Raw genomic sequence first — 21,735 nt, forward strand, 5'->3', positions numbered from 1 at the left:
ATTTCTCTTTCAGATTTTTCATCATTAGTGTTTAGGAATGCAAGAGATTTCTGAGCATTAATTTTGTATCCTGCTACTTTACCAAATTCATTGATTAGCTCTAATAGTTTTCTGGTAGCATCTTCAAGATTCTCTATGTATAGTATTGTGTCATCTGTAAACAGTGACAGCTTTACTTCTTCTGTTCCGATTTGGATTCCTTTTATTTCTTTTTCTTCTCTGATTGCTATGGCTAAAACTTCCAAAACTATTTTGAATAATAGTGGTGAGAGTGGACAACCTTGTCTTGCTCCTGACCTTAGAGGAAATGGTTTCAGTTTTACACCATTGAGAACGATGTTGGCTGTGGGTTTCTCATATATGGCCCTTATTATGTTGAGATAAGTTTTCTCTGTGCCTACTTTCTGGAAGGTTTTTATCATACATGGGTGTTGAATTTTGTCAAAAGCTTTTTCTGCATCTATTGAGATATCATATGGTTTTTTTCTTCAATTTGTTAATATGGTGTATCACATTGATTGATTTGCATATACTGAAGAATCCTTGCATTCCTGGGATAAACCCCACTTGATCATGGTGTATTATCCTTTTAATGTGCTGTTAGATTCTGTTTGCTAGTATTTTGTTGAGGATTTTTGCATCTATGTTCATCGGTGATATTGGCCTGTAGTTTTCTTTCTTTGTGACATCTTTGTCTTGTTTCGGTATCAGGGTGATGGTAACCTCATAGAATGAGTTAAGGAGTGTTCCTCCCTCTGCTATATTTTGGAAGAGTTTGAGAAGGATAGGTGTTAGCTCTTCTCTAAATGTTTGATAGAATTCGCCTGTGAAGCCATCTAATCCTGGGCTTTTGTTTGTTGGAAGATTTTTAATCACAGTCTCAATTTTAGTGCTTGTGATTGGTCTGTTTATATTTTCTGTTTCTTCCTGGTTCCGTCTTGGAAGGTTGTGCTTTCCTAAGAATTTGTCCATTTCTTCCAGGTTGTCCATTTTATTGGCATATAGTTGCTTGTAGTAATCTCTCATGGTCCTTTGTATTTCTGCAGTGTCAGTTGTTACTTCTCCTTTGTCATTTCTTATTCTATTGATTTGAGTCTTCTCCCTTTTTTTCTTGATGAGTCTGGCTAATGGTTTATCAATTTTGTTTATCTTCTCAAAGAACCAGCTTTTAGTTTTATTGATCTTTGCTTTTGTTTCCTTCATTTCTTTTTCATTTGTTTTTAATCTGATCTTTATGATTTCTTTCCTTCTGCTAAATTTGGGGGTGTTTTGTTCTTCTTTCTCTAATTGCTTTAAGTGTAAGCTTAGGTTGTTTATTTGAGATGTTTCTTGTTTCTTGAGGTAGGATTTTATTGCTCTAAACTTCCCTCTTAGAACTGCTTTTGCTGCATCCCATAGGTTTTGTGTCATTGTGTTTTCATTGTCATTTATTTCTAGGTATTTTTTTATTTCCTCTTTGATTTCTTCAGTGATCTCTTGGTTATTTAGTGGTGTATTGTTTAGCCTCCATGTGTTTGTATTTTTTGCAGATTTTTTTCCTGTAATTGATATCTAGTCTCATAGCGTTGTGGTGAGAAAAAATACTTGATACGATTTCAATTTTCTTAAATTTACCAAGGCTTGATTTGTGACCCAAGCTATGATCTATCCTGGAGAATGTTCCATGAGCACTTGAGAAGAAAGCGTATTCTGTTGTTTTTGGATGGAATGTCCTCTAAATATCAATTAAGTCCATCTTGTTTAATGTATCATTTAAAGTTTCTGTTTCCTTATTTTTTCATTTTGGATGGTTTGTCCATTGGTGAAAATGGGGTGTTAAAGTCCCCTATGATTGTGTTACTGTTGATTTCCCCTTACTGTTGATTTCCCCATTTCACCTCAAATGTATTGAGGTGCTCCTATGTTGGGTGCATAGCTATTTACAATTGTTATATCTTCTTCTTGGATTGTTCCCTTGATCATTATGTAGTGTCCTTCTTTGTCTCTTGTAATAGTCTTTATTTTAAAGCCTATTTTGTTTGATATGAGAATTGCTACTCCAGCTTTCTTTTGGTTTCCATTGGCATGGAATATCTTTTTCCATCCCCTCACTTTCAGTCTGTATGTGTCCCTAGGTCTGAAGTGGGTCTCTTGTATACAGCATATATACGGGTCTTGTTTTTGTATGCATTCAGCCTGTCTATGTCTTTTGTTTGGAGCTCTTAATCAATTTACATTTAAGGTAATTATCAATATGTATGTTCCTATTACCATTTTCTTAATTATTTGGGGTTTGTTATTGTAGGTCTTTTCCTTCTCTTGTGTTTCCTGCCTAGAGAATTTCCTTTAGCATTTGTTGTAAAGCTGGTTTGGTGGTGCTGAATTATCTTAGCTTTTGCTTGTCTGTAAAGTTTTTAATTTCTCCCTCAAATCTGAATGAGATCCTTGCTGGGTAGAGTCATCTTGGTTGTAGGTTTTTCCCTTTCATCACTTTAAATATATCCTGCCACACCCTTCTGGCTTGCAGAGTTTCTGCTGAAAGATCAGCTGTTAACCTTATGGGGATTCCCTTGTGTGTTATTTGTTGTTTTTCCCTTGCTGCTTTGAATATTTTTTCTCTGTATTTAATTTTTGATAGTTTGATTAATATGTGTCTTGGCATGCTTCTCCTTGGGTTTATCCTGTATGGGACTCTGCACTTCCTGGACTTAATTGACTATATCCTTTCCCATGTTAGGGAAATTTTCAACTCTAATCTCTTCACATATTTTATCAGACCCTTTCTTTTTGTCTTCTTCTTCTTGAACCCCTATAATTCAAATGTTGGTGAGTTTAATGTTGTCCCAGAGGTCTCTGAGACTGTCCTCCATTCTTTTCATTCTTTTTTCTTTATTCTGCTCTATGGTAGTTATTTCCACTATTTTATCTTCCAGGTCACTTATCCTTTCTTCTGCCTCAGTTGTTTGGCTGTTGATTTCTTCTAGAGAATTTTTAATTTCATTTATTGTGTTGTTCATCACTGTTTGCTTGCTCTTTATTTCTTCTAGGTCCTTGTTAAATATTTCCTGTATTTTCTCCTTTCTATTTCCAAGATTTTGGGTCATCTTTACTATCATTACTCTGAATTCTTTTTCAGGTAGACTGCCTATTTCCCCTTCATTTTTTTGGTCTAGTGGATTTTTACCTTGCTCCTTCATCTGCTGCATATTCCTCTGTCTTCCCATTTTGCTTAACTTACTGTGTTTGGGGTCTCCTTTTCGCAGGTGGCAGGTTTTTAGTTCCCATTGTGTTTGGTGTCTGCTTTCAGTGGGTAAGGTTCGTTTAGTGGCTTGTGTAGGTTTCCTGGTGGAGGGGACTGGTGCCTGTGTTCTGGTGGGTGAGGCTTGATTTTGTCTTTCTGGTGGGCAGGGCTACATCGGTGGTGTGTTTTGGGGTGTCTGTGAACTTAGTATGATTCTAGGCAGCCTCTCTGCTAATGGGTGGGGTTGTGTTCCTGTCTTGCTAGTTATTTGGCATGGGGCATCCAGCACTGGAGCTTGCTGGGCATTGGGTGGAGCTGGGTCTTTGGGTTGAGATGGCGCTCTCTGGGAGAGCTCTCACCAATTGATATTACATGGGGCTGGGAGGTTTCTGGTGGTCCAATGTCCTGAACTCAGCTCTCCCACCTCAGAGACTCAGTCCTGACACCAGGCCGGAGCACCAATACCCTGTCAGCCACTTGGCTCAGAAGAAAAGGGAGGAAAAAAAGAAAGAAAAAAAATTAAAAATTAAATAAATAAAATAAAATACTTTTTTTAAAGTTATTAAAATAAAAAATTTAAAAAGTAATAAATAAAAGAAGAGAGCAACAAAACCAATAAAGAAATTCACCAGTGATAACAAGTGCTAAAAACTATGCTAAGGTAAACATAAAAATCAGAAACAAGTCAGTCGCAGACAGCAAGCCCCAAGTCTACAGTTGCTCCCAAAGTCCACCGCCTCAATTTTGGGTTGATGCATTGTCTGTTCAGGTATTCCACAGATGCAGGGTACATCAAGTTGATTGTGGAGATTTAATCCGCTGCTCCTGAGGCTGCTGGGAGAGATTTCCCTGTCTCTTCTTTGTTCGCACAGCTCCTGGGGTTCAGCTTTGGATTTGGACCCGCCTCTGTATGTACGTTGCCCTCTGGCTTCCGTTCCTGCCCAGACAGGACGAAGTTAAAGCAGTGGCTTATTAGGGGGCTCTGGCTCACTCAGGCCAGGAGGAGGGAGGTGTACAGTAGTTATAACTGGAATGCAGGACGAGCCTGCAGTGGCAGAGGCCGGCGTGACATTGCACCAGCCTGAGGTGTGCCGTGTGTTCTCCCGGGGAAGCTGTCCCTGGATCATGGGACCCTGGCAGTGGCGGGCTGCACTGGCTCCTGGGAGGGGAGGTGTGGATGGTGACCTGTGCTTGCACACAGGCTTCTTGGTGGCTGCAGCTGCAGCCTTAGCATTTCATGCCTGTCTCTGGGGTCAGTGCTGATAGCCACTGCTCGCGCCCGTCTCTGGAGCTCGTTTAGGTGGTGCTCTGCATCCCCTCTCCTCGTGCACCCCGAAACAATTGTCTCCTGCCTCTTAGGCAGTTCCAGAGTTTTTCCTGGACTCCCTCCTGGCCAGCTGTGGTGCACTAGCCCCCTTCAGGCTGTGTTCACACAGCCAACCCCAGTCCTCTCCCTGGGATCTGACCTCCGAAACCCGAGCCTCAGCTCCCAGCTCCCACCCGTCCCGGCGCGGGAACAGACAAGCCTCTTAGGCTGGTGAGTGCTGGTTGGCACCAATCCTCTGTGCAGGAATCTCTCCGCTTTGCCCTCCGCACCCCTGTTGCTGCGCTCTCTTCTGTGGCTCCGAAGCTTCCCCCACCGCCCACCCTCCATCTCTGCCAGTGAAGGGGCTTCCTAGTGTGAGGAAACTTTTCCTCTTTCACAACTCCCTCCCAGAGGTGCAGGTCCCATCCCTATTCTTTTGTCTCTGTATTTTCTTTTTTCTTTTACCCTACCCCAGTATGTGGGGAGTTTCTTGCCTTTTGGGAAGTCTGAGGTCTTCTGGCAGTGTTCAGTAGGTGTTCTGTAGGAGTTGTTCCACATGTAGATGTATTTCTGATGTATTTGTGGGGAGGAAGGTAATCTCCACATCTTACTCCTCCACCATCTTGAAGGTCCCCCCCCCCCAAAATAAATGTTTCAATTCTGCTTACAAAGGTATAATTTAGCAAATTACTATAAGTCATAATTAGTTTGAGGGAAAGGTTTCCTTATACCTGGTCTCACAGAAATCCACAGATGAGTGAGGACAGGTAGAACTTGAAGTATTTTCAACATAAACTTGAGCTCCAGAGATGCTCTCATTGTCAGGTGGGCTTTGGCCGGGAAATTCTAACAAAACAAAACCTGCTGCCTTAGGGCAAGACCCCAGGCCCTGTCCCACCCCCATGCCTTTAAGAACCTTTAGCAACATGATTTTTAATGGCTGCTGAGGATTCCAGACATTGAGATAACACATTTGGTTGTCGGCTGATCTTTCAAGAACACCTTTAGGAATTTTCGCTTCCCCTTAGTACCTTTGTCAGAATTGGAAAAAGAAGAAAGGAGAGAGATTAAAATTCAAATCAGTTTCTCTCCTTTTTAAAGTGGTGAAAGGTTTGGTGCGGGAGAATCATAAGACAATAGGATTGTCCTTTCCAGCTGGGTCAGAGCTGAAGTGAGGCAATTGAGCATAAGTCTGATGTGGCAACAGACTATCAGGATCCCCATATCAGTGGCCAACCTGTTCTGGCTGGGGCCTTGCCTCAGCCACGAGGCTGCATGGTGACAATTCAGGAGCTGACAGCATCTGCTCGTACTGCAGAGTCACCACATGCATGCCCCATCTTGATTAATTAGCTTGTTTCATTTTAGACATTCTCCTGTCACAGAACATTCCATGATTGTACAAGTGATAATGAGTTACCGCAGGGATAACCTCTTCAGAACCAATAAATCTGTAACTCTTTGAATACTGAATACATCAGCCCTTCTCTAAAGTTACACAGCAAGGCATTAATACCATCTAATATTATAACATTTGTGCCAGGGTGGATCTGAAACATTATATGTTAGCAATTAACCCTTTTGTTTGTGGCATTAATGAATGAGATTAGAATTGGATTTAAGGATTTGTTAAATGGCAAAGTCCAGTGACCTTAATTACTCTAATCTCATCTGACCTAAATGAATGAAATGCATTTCCACGTAAAATGGTAGGCATTGTTACCTTATAATGTGTAAGCTGCTGGTCTGATCTCTAATGTTAAAAACAAAAATGGAATGAGAGATAATGCAACATAGACTAATTTATGCATAAATCTCCAAAAACAATTAAAGGTATCTCAAGCCTGGACCACATAACATCTCCTAACAATCCTTTCCTAATTTTTACATAAAAATGCTTTCTTGCCCTGATATAAAAGTTTTACCTACCCATTGTGAAAACAACAGATGATTAAAAAATACTTACAAAGAGAAAATAAAAACCACCTATGATTTGACCACACAGATATAACCATGTTATATGTTTGTAACCATATTATATCTGTTTGTTGTTGTTGTTGTTGTTTTCCATAGAGATATTTTAATTTATAAATTGACTATACATATATATCTCTCTATATATACATACACATATAAGCCAACATATACATACATATGGGCATGCATAAGATATTACTATAGTGTTATTTTGGCTTATATTCTTCCAGGGGATTTTCTTCTATGCATAATACATAGAAATATATATTTATTTTCCTAATATTTGGGAATGGCATTGTGTTATACATATTACTTAATAGCATTCTCTTTTTTCATGATAAACAGCATGCCCTGGGATGGTATTGTCTCTCTTCCTCCCTTCAGGCCACAGGGACTTAATTGCTTTCTTTCCTCTTCAGAGCAGCCATCCCCTCACCAGTTTCTTGAGGTGTCTCCCTAATACGTACTGCAGAAGACAATACAGCATCCCCAGATTCTGCTTTCCTCACTGTCCATGAAGCCCACCACACAGACCATTGTTAAAGATTTCACTGCTAATTGAGTAGGAAAACAGGTAATACAAAAATAGCCATCGTGGCAGGTTCTGTAAGATTTGACAGACCTCCCTGGTTCCCTGGCCAGAAGTGCCTGGGTGGCCTGAAAGGGTATTGTTTGTCATCTTTTAACCCTGGTAGAAAGTTTATCAAACTCCCCCTCACTTAGGCGTTTTCCTACCTTCAGCCTCTGAAATTCAACGATTCTCAAGCTATCTGGAGGGGGAGATGAAGTTGCTTTTTTGTTTTAAGTATTCTTTTTCTGTGGTAAAATACACATAACATAAAGTTTACCATTTTGCCATTTGTAAGCGTGCAGTTCAGGGGCATTAAGTACATTCATGTTGTTGTGCAAGCACCAGTGCCCATCTCTAAAACTCTTTTCATTTTCCCAAACTGAAACTCTATACCCATTGAACAATAACTCCCCATTCCGATCTCTCCCCAGCCCCTGGCAACCATTCTTCTCCTTTTTGACTCTATCAGTTTGACTATTCCAGGTACCTCATGTAAGTGAAATCATACAGTATTTGTCCTTTGCTGTCTGGCTTATTTCACTTACAGTGTCTTCAGGGTTCGTTCATGTTGTAGAATATGTCATGATTTCCTTCCTTTTTAGGGCTGAACAATATTCTATTATATAGATACACCACATTTTAAAAATCTATTCATCCTATAAAAACTTGAGTTGCTTTCACCTTTTGGCTATTGGGAATAAGACTGCTATGAATATGGTGTACAGATATCTGTTTGTGTCTGCTTTCAGTTCCTTTGAGTGTATATCCTAAAGTGAAATTGCTAGATCATAGGGTAATTCTATTTTTAATCTTCTGAGGAACTGCCATATTGTTTGCTACAGAGGCTGCACCATTTTATATTTCCATTAGTGATGGACAAGCATTTCAATTTCTCCCTCCCCAAGACCTGTTATTTTCTGGAGCTTATTGTTGTTTAAAATAGCCATTCTAATGGGTATAATGTGGTATCTTATTGTGGTTTTGATTTGCATTTCCCTAATGATTAGTGATTTTGAGTATCTTTTCATGTGCTTATTGGCCATTTGTAAATCTTATTTGGTGAAATGTCTTTTCAAATTGTATGTTCATTTTTTAATTGAGGTGTTTGGTTTTTTTGTTGTTGTTCTTTTTCAATTTATTTTGTTGTTTAACTTGTCTTCCATTATAGATTGATACTTTTATAAAATACAGTAAAATTACCACCAGTGAATTACTGGATATCAAGATGAAGGATGTTAAGATGAAGTCCTAGTACATCTGTTTCTAGCCATAATGAAGTAAAAGGGATTGATTCACTCTTCTACCTTAAACAATTAGGAAACCAGAATAATATACGAAACAATGGTTTTCAGATATTGAACAAAAGTTGAATTAGGAGTATGATCCCTTCAGAGAAAAGAAACAAACAGGGTGAGCCCTATCACCCCAGCTTATTTCTTGGAGGCAGCCCACGAGCACACTTGAGAGGATCAAACTGAGCCCTGGTAACATAACTGCATGCCAGAACAAAGACCACAGCTACGTAAAGGAATACAGCAAAATTCAGTACCCAGTAGTGAAAATTTACACAGTCTCCAATCCAATTTAAAAAAAAATTACCTGGTATGCAAAAAAGCAGGAAATATGATCCTTACGAAGGGAAAAAAATCAACTGTTAGAAGATGAATTATATAAAAATGAAACAAAAAAATGACATAAAAATATAAGACCCATTTTTAAAAAATTATTAAATTTAATGGACATAAAAGAAATTATTCTGTCAAATTGCTATAAAAGTTTCCACATGCTTGCTCCCATGTTTTATACTTATTGTTCCATGAAATGGCCAGTAACAATCCACAGACCATCAGCTGGTCTGTAGACCACACTTGATGTAGCCCTGATTAGACCAATATTTTTTTAACCTCAAGCCAACTGACTTAAATATGATTACAGAAAAAAACGAAAACACATTTGAATGTATGGCTGTACAAGAGAAGAGCCTGTGTCCCAAAGTGAATTACATGTCTCTAGGGATAACAGTCTGAGTGGCTCCCACCTCAGGATGTTCCCAGCACTATGCCAGACCCTGAGGGAAAACCTGAGGTGAAGACCCAAGTCCTCAGAGTGAAGCATGGCAGGGAAATTTATGAGAGGCTTAATTAGCACAGTAATTTTAGATAAGTAGAGACACAAGGTTTTAAGTAAAACCCTTCTGAGCCTAATTATTTCCTCTGTTATCAAGGACTTCAGAGGAAACTGCACTAAATCATTCTGGAAATAGGTCCTCAGTTCACAAGGTGCTGAGAACTAATTACTTAACGCATTGAATTGAGGGCATGTTGTAACTGCAAAATATGAAGACTGGATTAGAAGAGCCACCACGAGCTCTTTACCAGCTACCTCTTGGAGGCAAATGTCCATGGACACATTGTTCCAGAGGAGAATGGAACATTGTCTTCTGGAAAGCTGCTAATTAAGAGCTGCTAATTAACAGCAGCTTTCCCTTACAGTCCTGAAGATGGTTGCTCAGCCTAGCCAGGTTCAAAACTGTTTTGTGTGGTGAAGCTGGGAGAAAGGGGGGGAAAAAAAAAGACAAGATAAGTATGTATAAATTGGGGATATGCAAATGTCATTGTTGACATTCCATTTGTTACTTTGATTTTGGAACTCATTGCAACCCATCTATCAATGTCTTTTTCTATTCCTGTTGTTTCTCATCTATGAAAAGAATATAATGATAACAGTATCTTCCTCATAAGGTTTACATGATTTAACATATGTAAACATATTGGCACATACTAAGTGCTCAGTAAATATTAACTGCCTATACCTCTATCTATACATCTATAGATGTTTACTTATTTTTTCATTCATTCAGATCCACTCAAAAAATACATGGTATCTGAGGGATCAACCTAATAATTATACAATTGAGCTTTTTAAATTAAAAGCTCTGGTATAATTTTACAGAACATAGCACTGTTCATTTCAATTTAGACCTTATCATTATTGTCTGTGGCAAAAGCACATCACCCCAAGGGCAAGGAGTTGAGTCCTTAGGTGTGGGCAGTAGAATCAATCTGCAAGGGCAGGTTGTCTGGCATCAACTTCATCACCTACAAAGGTTCAACATCCCCTTTGGTTTCCTCGCAGAATCATTAGTGCCCATTTCTTATAACTGTGTCATTTTGGTCTATTGGCAAAAAAAAACAATTATGTGACAGAGCACTGAGTGACACCTGCCTTGGCTGGGTATTGCCACTCGCACCCGGAGTGCTCAGAAGAATGATAGAGGTGATGTGTTAACTATGCTCAGTCAAAAGTAAAAGATGGAGAATAGTGTTTTCACTTTTCAGTTTCAAATCTACATCCCTTTATCCTGCTGTGCAAAATAGGATCTCATGGTGATCACAGTAAGGTCTTGGAGGACACTCTGCCAAGACATGTGAAGAGGTGCCCCTGACCTGGGCATTCTGAAATTCTTGATGAGCACCTTGCCTGGTTACAGACAGCTGTAGCAGCTGCCCACTCCTGTTTCCAGTGAGGAAACAGTGCTCTGTGGGTTGCTGAGTTTCTTTACAGATTTCAGGGGTGCTCCCTATATGAATGTGGAAACTTCTCGTAAGATGACCAGTGACTACGGATGAGTGCTCTAATTACTTTTGGTGACAGTAAATAAAATGATTTTGAAATGGATCAGAGGTCTTGTCTATAGAGAAAGGACTCTTTCAGTTATCCTTATGCTTGGCTAAATTGGTTTTCTGAAATGAGAATGTAATATTCCTGAGAGAATGAGTATTCATATTGAACTATTTTCATTTAAAAATAATCATTTAGGGGGTAGAGGTGAGCTTTCATACTAAACTAGAAGTAGCAAAAATCAGATAATAAGAAATTTATTTTTTTGTTTTTCTGCTTCCCAGTTTTCCTCCTTGACATTCTCCAGATTTCTGTTAGTGGTCAATTTTTGTTGCTGTTGTTTCTGTGTCCTTTCTTGACACCCTCAGTCAGTCTCTTGGTTTCAAATATCATCATTGCTCTGTGAAAAACAACTGAATCTCTCTTTACAGTTATGGGACTTCTTATTATATGAGGTAATAAATCTCTATCATTCCAAACCGTCTTGGTTTGGTATTCTCTTACTTGCATCTGGAAGTATCTTGATTCTTTTTCCTCTAAACAGTAATGGGAGAGTGAATCATTCTAAAGCCAAGTCAAGATCATGTTACTCCCGCATTCAGAAATCTTCAGTAGTTCCCCACTCCCTACCAAAGAAACCCTCCAAATTTATAATCTAGCATTTAAGACTTTCCTAAAATCTGTGCCAACTTACCTTTCCAAGCTTATTTCTTATATGCTTTCTTTACGTGGTCCTTCCAGTGGTTAAAACACTCTAAGTGCTGCAGTGGGGAGACAGAAGAGGGGAGGCTGCCACCCAGCTGAACAGTTGGCTGGGACCTGGACCCAAGCCCACTCCCTGTTCCCTGCCCCCACCCTGCCTCCAGGGACTAAATGTGGAACTAGCTGGTGTCAGCCCAATTTTCACCTAGAAAGTCACTTCAGTTAAGGTGGCAGAGATCATCTTTGGAAAGTTCTTTTGTGTCCCAATGTAGATTGAAGAGCAAATTGAACTCCCGAAAGGTGGGGGTTGCCTTTGAGAACATGGCTTCTAGACCCCAGAGCTCCAGGATCAGCATGGCAGCATGGTGACCCTTTTGTACTGTGTGCCCTCAACATGCAAGGTTCTCCTCTGGCAGCAGGAAGCACACTCCGAGAATGCTGAAGCTGCAAGACCCACTTCCAGAGCACAGAAAAACAAAGAGGAACAAGGTATACTGGCAGCCAACATGAAGGAACGCACCCAGCAAGCAGCAAGCCACTGTCACTGACTCAGCAATTGTTTCTGCTGTGGTCCAAGAAGAACGCAGAGAGCTTGTCCCTGTCTATGACTGCAGGCTCAGTCATTCAACCAGTGCAGTCCAGTAACCCAAAAGAGAGGAACTCCACCACGAAAGAGTCAAAGTCCAACAAACAATGATGAACAACACAATAAATGAAATTAAAAATTCTCTAGAAGGAATCAATAGCAGAATAACTGAGGCAGAAGAATGGATAAGTGACCTGGAAGATAAAATAGTGGAAATAACTACCACAGAGAAGAATAAAGAATAAAGAATGAAAACAATGGAGGACATTCTCAGAGACCTCTGGGACAACATTAAATGCACCAACATTCAAATTATAGGGGTCCCAGAAGAAGAAGAGAAAAAGAAAGGGACTGAGAAAATATTTGAGGAGATTATAGTTGAAAACTTCCCTAATATGGGAAAGGAAATAGTCAATCAAGTCCAGGAAGTGCAGAGTCCCATACAGGATAAATCCAAGGAGAAACATGCCAAGACACGCATTAATCAAACTCAAAAATTAAATACAAAGAAAAAATATTAAAAGCAACAAGGGAAAAACAACAAACATACAAGGGAATACCCATAAGCTGAACAGCTGATCTTTCAGCAGAAACTCTACAAGCCAGAAGGGAGTGGCGGTACATATTTAAAGTGATGAAAGGGAAAAACCTACAACCAAGATGACTCTACCCAGCAAGGATCTCATTCAGATTCGATGGAGAAATTAAAACCTTTACAGACAAGCAAAAGCTAAGAGAATTCAGCACCACCAAACCAGCTTTACAACAAATGCTAAAGGAACTTCTCTAGGCAGGAAACACAAGAGAAGGAAAAGACCTACAATAACAAACCCAAAACAATTAAGAAAATGGTAATAGGAACATACATATTGATAATTACCTTAAATGTAAATGAATTAAATGCTCCAAGGAAAAGACATAGACTGGCTGAATGGATACAAAAACAAGACCCGTATATATGCTGTCGACAAGAGACCTACTTCAGACCTAGGGACACATACAGACTGAAAGTGAGGGGATGGAAAAAGATATTCCATGCCAATGGAAACCAAAAGAAAGCTGGAGTAGCAATTCTCATATCAGACAACATAGACTTTAAAATAAAGGCTATTACAAGAGACAAAGACGGACACTACATAATCATCAAGGGATCGATCTAAGAAGAAGATAGAACATCTGTAAATATTTATGCACCCAACATAGGAGCACCTCAATACATAAGGGAAATGCTAACAGCCATAAAAGGGGAAATCAACAGTAACACAATCATAGGGGACTTTAACACCCCATTTTCACCAATGGACAAACCATCCAAAATGAAAATAAATAAGGAAACAGAAACTTTAAATGATACATTAAACAAGATGGACTTAATTGATATTTAGAGGACATTCCATCCAAAAACAACAGAATACGCTTTCTTCTCAAGTGCTCATGGAACATTCTCCAGGATAGATCATATCTTGGGTCACAAATCAAGCCTTGGTAAATTTAAGAAAATTGAAATCGTATTAAGTATCTTTTTATTGCAGCTCTTTTTACAATAGCCAGGACATGGAACCAACCTAAGTGTCCATCGACAGATGAATGGATAAAGAAGATGTGGCACATATATACAATGGAATATTGCTCAGCCATAAGAAGAAACAAAATTGAGTTACTTGTAGTGAGGTGGATGGACCTAGAGTCTGTCATACAGAGTGAAGTAAGTCAGAAAGAGAAAAACAAATACTGTATGTTAACACATATATATGGAATCTAAAAAAACAAACAAAAAAATGGTTCTGAAGAACCTAGGGGCAGGACAAGAATAAAGACGCAGACATAGAGAATGGACTTGAGGACCCGGGGAGGGGGAAGGGTAAGCTGGGACAAAGTGAGAGAGTGGCATGGACATATATACACTACCAAATGTAAAATAGATAGCTAGTGGGAAGCAGCTGCATAGCACAGGGAGATCAGCTTGGTGCTTTTGTCCACCTAGAGGGGTGGGATAGGGAGGGTTGGAGGGAGATGCTAGAGGGACGAGATATGGGGATATATGTATATGTATAGCTGATTCACTTTGTTATAGAACAGAAACTAGCACACCATTGTGAAGCAATTGTACTCCAATAAGGATGTTAAAAAAAAAAAAAAAGAGTCCAAGTCAAAGCAGGAGATGATGGCCTTCCCTTACAGTGATGACCCCATCTGGGAATCCCCACCTGCCTTTCAAATTCTCCAGGCAGAGAAAACAAGGGGGCTGGCCAGTCAATCCTAGTCCCCCCTCTTTATGACTCCAAGAGTGGGAACCATACAGTGTAAGCACTCCTTGGGCCTGGTGGGAGCCTGGACCTGAAGAATGGGGCTGCAAATGGTGCCAAGGGAGCAAGGTATTCACCATCACCCCCCCCCCCCCGCCTCACTGCTTTGGTCAGAGCTCCTGGGACTGATGAATGGAATTCTGCTGACCACTAAAGTCCCAGGATTCCCAGTGCACAACCCACTGATGATCCCATCATATTACGCGACCCACAGCTCTTCCAGACCTTTCCACAGCCAGACTATTATCCAAAGCCCACACCTGCTCCGAAGACATTAGACCAAATGGTGTGTATGTTTTCAAGCTGCAGATTCTGCACTAAGGGTCAAGTTGAAACTGCTGCCCCTTTTCACATCCATGACATCCCCAGCAGCAAGACAGAGAGAAGCAAACCTCTGTGAACAGGCAGATATGTGCCTTTGGAATGACCTGAAACCTCTCCCAGTTCCAGCCAACCAGGGTTGGAATTCTTCTCTGAATACCAAACCGCAGCCAACTCTGTGCATTCTGGCACCAGCACCCACACCTGCTGCTCCCATATGTCCCCTGCGATAAGCCTGGGGTAGAGAACAAACTGATTCCTTCTGCAGGCAGCCCTGCCAGCTCTACTCCACTGCTCCGACATGGTACTGCGCCAGGCCTGATGCCCCCAAACCAAGCAGTTACCTCTGTCTCCTACAGGGACAATGGTTCTGGCAGATCCCAATGTACTCTTTCCCCACCTCCCTCCACTAGTGTCCAGTGGAGATCCCCCCACCCTGGGATAAACCCCAGATAGACTACATCATGAGCAGCTTCAGCATTTGGAGCATTCCTTACAAACTCTCAAATCTAGCCTATGCTTTCCCCTGATGAAAAGACATTCATAGCAGCACAAGGCATGCAGAATGCTGGAGTGTTAAATGAACCTCCAAAGAAACCAGAAGGGTTGATACAGGCCAGAGTGGCTTAGTAACAAAGCTTAGGTAGGGAACCTGGGTCCCAGACAGCTGTGGAAGCTCCACTTGTCCTTCCAGGATGCAGAGATGTGCCCTTTTGTCCAGATGAAGGGATTCCACCTTCCATGAACTCCCAGTCTGGGCCTCTAAGACCCAACCACCCAGATCATATGACTCCTGAGCAGATAGTTTGGCTGAAATTATAGCAGGAGTTTTTAATAAACAGAATAAGAGGTATCAGGGAAAAGTGGCTGTACCCTAGTGCTCCCTCCAGGTTACAGAGGTTTATCTGCACAGACCTTCGAATTTCTCTAAGGGCCTCTCCCTAGATACCAGATGACCCCTAGTGAAGGCTGGGCACCTGGGCAAGCAGAACCATCTTCTGATAGTATGACTACACCATGTTCTCTGCTCTTAGGGACACAGCCCTCGACTCCAACATACCAGGGATCAGATATGCCTTCCTGGATTTGCAGGAATGATAATCTCTGAAACGGAAGGGCAAATGTCACCAACACTGCATCCAGACCACATCTTTCTGGAGTCAGTTGGCCAGACAACATGTCAAACATTCCAAATAATTGAAACTTCATTCCTGGCCAGGGGGGTCTTTTTGATTGATGGGATTGCTTCCAAAATCCCCAAAGATTGTCTGCAGAGATGTTTCAACAGCAGCTTGCAGAGAAATTTCAAGGTGGTCTCCCTGGGATAAGCATAACAGGAATAAGGTCCAACATGGAGATGACTAGCATGATCCCAGGCTCTCAGATAACATTCCCATTTTCCTGTAGTCCTGCCAGGGTAACTTTCCAAAAACAATTCCCCACCAATGAGCCCTGGTTGGGAATTTGAGTTTGGGATGGTCCTTAATGTCATGAAAGGAAATGTCCATTTAAATGTCAACAAGGGATCCAACTTTCAGACGATACCTCGAAAGATGAGAGGCTCAGTGTGCCCTGGGGAGATGATGACTTGCACTCAGGTGGCCCTGAGATGCTGCCTGCTGAGCAGAAGATGGCTTCCCTGCCATCTGGTGAGCGCCCTCAGCAGGAGTGTGTCCTGGGCTTTAGGCCATGCTTTCCGTGTCTCGAGGTCCAGGAAGCAACGGTGGTTTGCAGAATCTCAGAGAAACAATTGGACCCACCAGAAGGACTAATGGCCAGCTCTGTCTTAGCCACCAATACATCTCAACCCTTCTAGAAACCCCATTAGCCTCAACACAGCTCCTCCAGTTTGAAATGGCCCGGGGCAAAAGCCCTTGAATAAATCTGTGGCAAGCAGCCCTGTGCATTCTCCTGGTCTGAACCCTCTGCAACCTCCCACCATGTACTGTCCAGTCATCAATGCTGGGCTCACCCTCAGGAAACCTCAAGTGCCTCCAGATTCCTTTGTACATGGTAGGCCTGATGGCAGGCCCAGACGCTGCTGCCTTCATTAAACAGCCTTCTTAGGGTTTGCTGCTGCTCTGTGGATGATCTGCTTCTGTGAATATCCAGATGTCTTCTCTCTAGTACAACTCGCCTTCAGAGCCTATCCTTCCCCAAGCGTGCTCTCCATTGTGGTGTCTTAAATGTTCAAGTTTGCAATGTCCAGTTCTACCTGATTATTCCATCATACCATCAAGACGGCAATCGACTCAGATGACAAGCTCCCCTCCAGCTCCTTCACTCAACTTCTCATCAATGAATAACCTGCCAGGAATGGGCATTAATACATAAAAATCCTCGAATTTCAGGTTCTGATGCCAACACTCAACCCCATGGGAATGACCCAGCCACTCCTCACTATAACCAGACGCCCTCCTTGGTTACCATGGGAACCAACATGCTTCCTCATGGTGTTTCAATGGGGTCTGATTTGATGTCACACAATCCTATGATGGGTCTTGGGTCCCAGGAGCCTGAGATGGCATCTCAAGGACAGATGGGTTTTCGCAGGAGTTCCCTCCAAGATGAGTCTCTCCCACAGCAGGTATCATTTTCTTACCATGGCCCCAATGGAGGCAGAGCAACTTCCTGGAGACATGGGTGTCCCAGGAGAAGGCACATTTGGCCATTCTAACACCCAATTTAGAATTCAGCACTTTAAAAGCCTGGGGGCCCGAGGGGTCCTGACTCCATCACTGTGCTGGGGAATAGCCTGTCTTCAGTCTTTTCGGACCCAGATCTGCAGGAAGTCATACCTGAGTTGGACCTGTCCTCTACACTCCATCTGAGAAGCCCAGCCAGACACTGAAATGGTTCCATGAGGGGAAGTCCCAGGCCATAAACAGCCCTGGGATCCTAGACCTGGGTTTTTGCGCAGGGGATGATGGGCAGACCAGCCCCGAGAATGTATTAGCTTTGCCTGGCTTGGGAGGTCCAGGGTTTGTGGAAACTCTGGGCATCCTTCCTGGTACAGGTGTAACCATGCCAAGCCTCAACCCAATACGATCCCTGGCCTCTCTCAGGCAAGAGCAAAATATTAATGAAACACACACACACAGACACACAATTAATTTAAAAAAAACTAACTGTTACTAAGTTCAGTGTAGGGTAGGAATAATAAGGAAATCTATTTTTTTTTTAATAATGAAACTTAAGACATTGCTTTTCAGTTTAAGTGCGCCTCAGCACTGTCTGTCTCTCTCGATATACACATCCACCTCCTTCACCCTTCACCATCTCCTCCATTAAGTGTGCTTCTTTCCCTCGTGCCCACCCCCAGCCTGCTCACGCCCTGCCTCCCTCCCTTCTTTTCCCTTGGGTGCTGCGTACTCAGCATTATTTTGGGGAGATAGATCTAGTAAAGCCTCAACATCCCTGCTGAGCATTCTCCTGGTTTTGGGAGGGAGAGTGAGGTCTGTCCCTGGAATGCTCTGTGACTTTCTCCTCCCGGGTGACTTTTTCTTTGCCAATATGCCCTCTTTTGCCTCCACTCTTGTTTTCTGGTCTCCTTTTATGCGGAATTTCCAGGTGAATTTTATTAATGTGGGATGGAACGGATGCTAACAGTTATCTAGGATTTTGGTTTTGTTTTTGGAAATTTTGTGGTTACTTCCCTTTCTTCCTGCTCCCACACACAAAGTGTTCTGCGGAACTTCCATTAAATTCGGTACAAAACCACTTGCTGGGGCTGTGATGTCAGAAAAATAAAATATATTGCTTCCTATAAAATTAAAAAGAATATTTCAAGGCTCAATCCAAAAATGACTTCCATGAGACTCTTCCTGATCTCCAGGGGAGACCAAATGTCATTTTCCTTGGAACTTGCTACTAATATCTAACAGTTTCTTCCATCCTTTTCTTGTAACATACTTTTTTATGTTTTATCTTTCCTATAAATTGAAACTATGTGAGAGTTGGATCTGACCCTGATTCAACTTTGGATGCTCCACAGTGTTTTGCATGTAGATGTTCACTGAATGTTAGGCAGATGCATAAATTTTTTTCTCTAACCACTGCAAATTATCCCTAACATGGGGAATGATGGAGGGAACAATTAAAACAAGCCTCACAAGTTGAAACATGACACTCAATTTATGAAATGAGGAGAAAAAAAGAGGAGTCGGAGGAGGATATAACCTGAGCTATAAATAGCTTTAAAGAAGCTAAGCAACATGTGACAGGGATTTGTATGGGCTTACAAGGTGCTGCGGGTAAAATGCTGGAGTTTATAAGAAGGAAGGGGAAGTTTATAAAATTTGCTTCTTAGCAGTGCAGTCAGGCAGTATCAGGGCTTACTATGTGTCTTTGTGCAGGCTGCTATAACAAAATGCTGTAATAGACTGGGGGGCTTAAACAACAGACATTTATTTCTCACAGTTCTGGAGGCTGAAGTCCAAATTCAAGGCTCCAGCAGATTTGTCGTCTGGTTGGAGCCCGCTTCCCGGTTCATAGATGGCTGTCTTTTTGCTGTGTCCTCACATGGTAGAAGGGACAACAGAGCTCTCTGGGTCTCTTTTATAAAGGCACTAGTCCCATTCATGAGGGCTCTACCCTCATGAAATCACCTCCCGAAGGCTCCACCTCCTAATACCATCACATTGGGGGTTAGGTTTTTTAACATGTGAATTCTGGGGGGACAAACATTCAGTCTCTAACATGAAGGTTCTGCATAGGCTCAGAAAGCACCCCGCACATCATATCAAGTGAAAAGTGATGCTGATGACAGCCCTGCACTGCCAGTGGTGTCTCTTGAAGCCTTGGAAACTGGGGATTTTAATAAAAATCTTCCTCACAGTGTCCCTCAGGAAAACTTGGAGGTTAAAATTTTATCAGATCCGGTGCTATTATAAAATGACTCTTTTGTAGCCTCCCCAAGTTAGTTTCATATTCAAAGCAGCTTATTTCAACCATTCCCTGCTTAGTTAAATGAGGGCTTGGAAATACAGAGTGCAACATGGAGAAGAGAGAAAGGTCTCTGTGTCTACTTCAGAAAATATTCAGAGTACATGCCTACATCTTAACATTTTGCAGCCATCCTCTTTTTTTGAATTGCTATTTTGACACTTTATTTTTACTTACATTCAAGAATGACTCTTCAGAAGACTTCATTTTAAAAATGTTTTCTATTTACCTTGCTTAGGTATCATGATGAAAGTACTCTGGAAGTAGTCATATACAAATGGGAGCAATAAATATGTGCTTTTAAGAAATGTCACGTCCAAGATTCTTAGCTTCTAAATGCAATGACAGTGAGGAACCCTCATGGCCTTGCTGCCACAGGCTCCAAACACCAGCTCCAGCCCGTCCACCAGGAATTATGTCACTCTCCTGAGGTTAATGCTCTCTGTTTACTCACGGGTGTGCTCACTTTAAATAAATACAACTTATAAAAATTTAGACTTGCCAAATAGAAAAGCTGGCAAAGTGATTGTCTGCTAAAGAAAAGGGTCCTTTACGTGTCAACACTTTAAATAAGAAGCTGCTTTAGTACATTTTAAAGTTTGAAAACATTTATTTCCCAGGAACTCTGGATTTGCTGGAAATGCTGCATACCTGTGTTCTCTTCATTATTCTAGCACGGACGCTGACGCTCTCTGAAGCCAGCCAGAAGTAGGATAAACAGCTAATTGTCTGTGTCATGTGCTGTGTGGCTTGTGAATCCAGAATAAGAGGCCAAAGAAGAAAATGATTGTTCCAGCACTGATTTGCTGTGAATCAATTTCCAACCTCAGAAAATTCATTTTATTTTACTCACAGGGAAATCATATTAAACTGCCTACTCCATGTCAAGTTGTTTGGATTTCTGTGAAGAAAGAAAATAAGATTGGGATTGGCAGAACAGCGTGTTATATGGGGAAAATCAGATCATCGGAGAATATTGGAGCTTTAATGGTCCTTAGCACCCTCTTAATCAGGCAAAATCCTTCATATTGTAGGTGCAAAAAGTAGAATGGGCATCTTTGTTTTGTCCTCCAAGCATTTCTGTTTCTCTTCCCAAGCTAACCTTAAAAGATGGATCCACTTCCAATGAACAGTTCCGAAGAAGGATTGGCATTGTTGGCTTCAGAGGTGGAGACCTTCTGAAGTGGCTCCTCTGAAGGTTCTTGGCTCAGGTCACACTCGGTACATGCAATTTTTTATGTATAGTGGGTACCGGGGAAAGGCAGCTTATCATGTGAATTTATTATTGGCATCAAACAAGGCAGGTTTTGGATTTTGTTTTGGTTTGTTTTGGCCCATGGTAGGGTAGAACAGAGAATGGAATTACATAATCAGGCATTCCCAGGCAAACAAATTTAAATGTAGCTTTGAGTTTGAATTAGTCTGCTTAATGTCTAAACCCCACGGTTCTTCCTTCTATCTGTAGTCCAACCTAAAACATAAAAGGTAAAGCATTCTCTGGGTTGAGATCTAACCCTGTACTCTGTCTTATACTCTGATCTACAAGGATGTAGAATTTGCTGCAATGGCATGTTATAGAGACATGTTCTGTCTTGAAAATAAGTGAGATATTTCTGTTAAAAATAGATATGGAGATTAGTAGTGGATAAATCTCATTAAGTTTGGAATCTGGGTTGACTTTATATAAGGGTTCCAGGAATTCTGGGGCTTAGTGACAGATTACACAAGTATTTGGAGATTAAAGAGCTCATCAAATCCAGGAAAAAAATGCATGTCCTTTAAGGATGTCCCCCCAAATATATATGTTTGTGTGTGTACACACACACACACACACACACACACACACACATGCACACACACTTAGGAGGGAAGAATTAATAACCAAAGCTTCACATTTTCAGAGGCTTATGTCTTTTCTACTTCTATGGGAGAAGAGAGCTCTATTCTAAACCATGCCCACCAGAGCAAGCAAGCCAAATAGGACACACAGTATTTTCTCAATGGCCATATTAAGAACTGAGCTCCCTTGCAGGTATAAAAAGAGACAGCCTGGCTTGAGTTCAAATCCTGTCTCTCTCAACTTAGTTGCTATGTGGCCTATTCAAATTATTCTACCTCACAGAGCCTCTATTCCTTCAACCTGAAGGCAGAGGGGGTAACAGTGTGAGGATAGATTTCCTA

The 21,735-nt window shown here is 41.4% G+C and overlaps 1 pseudogene; it reads left to right on the forward strand.

Moving 5' to 3' along the window:
- The first annotated feature begins 11,759 nt into the window (after positions 1–11,759).
- Positions 11,760–20,266, forward strand: LOC118892486 (annotated as a pseudogene).
- The last annotated feature ends 1,469 nt before the right edge of the window (positions 20,267–21,735 follow it).

Source organism: Balaenoptera musculus, chromosome 3 (assembly GCF_009873245.2).
Source record: "Balaenoptera musculus isolate JJ_BM4_2016_0621 chromosome 3, mBalMus1.pri.v3, whole genome shotgun sequence".
NCBI lineage: Eukaryota > Metazoa > Chordata > Mammalia > Artiodactyla > Balaenopteridae > Balaenoptera > Balaenoptera musculus.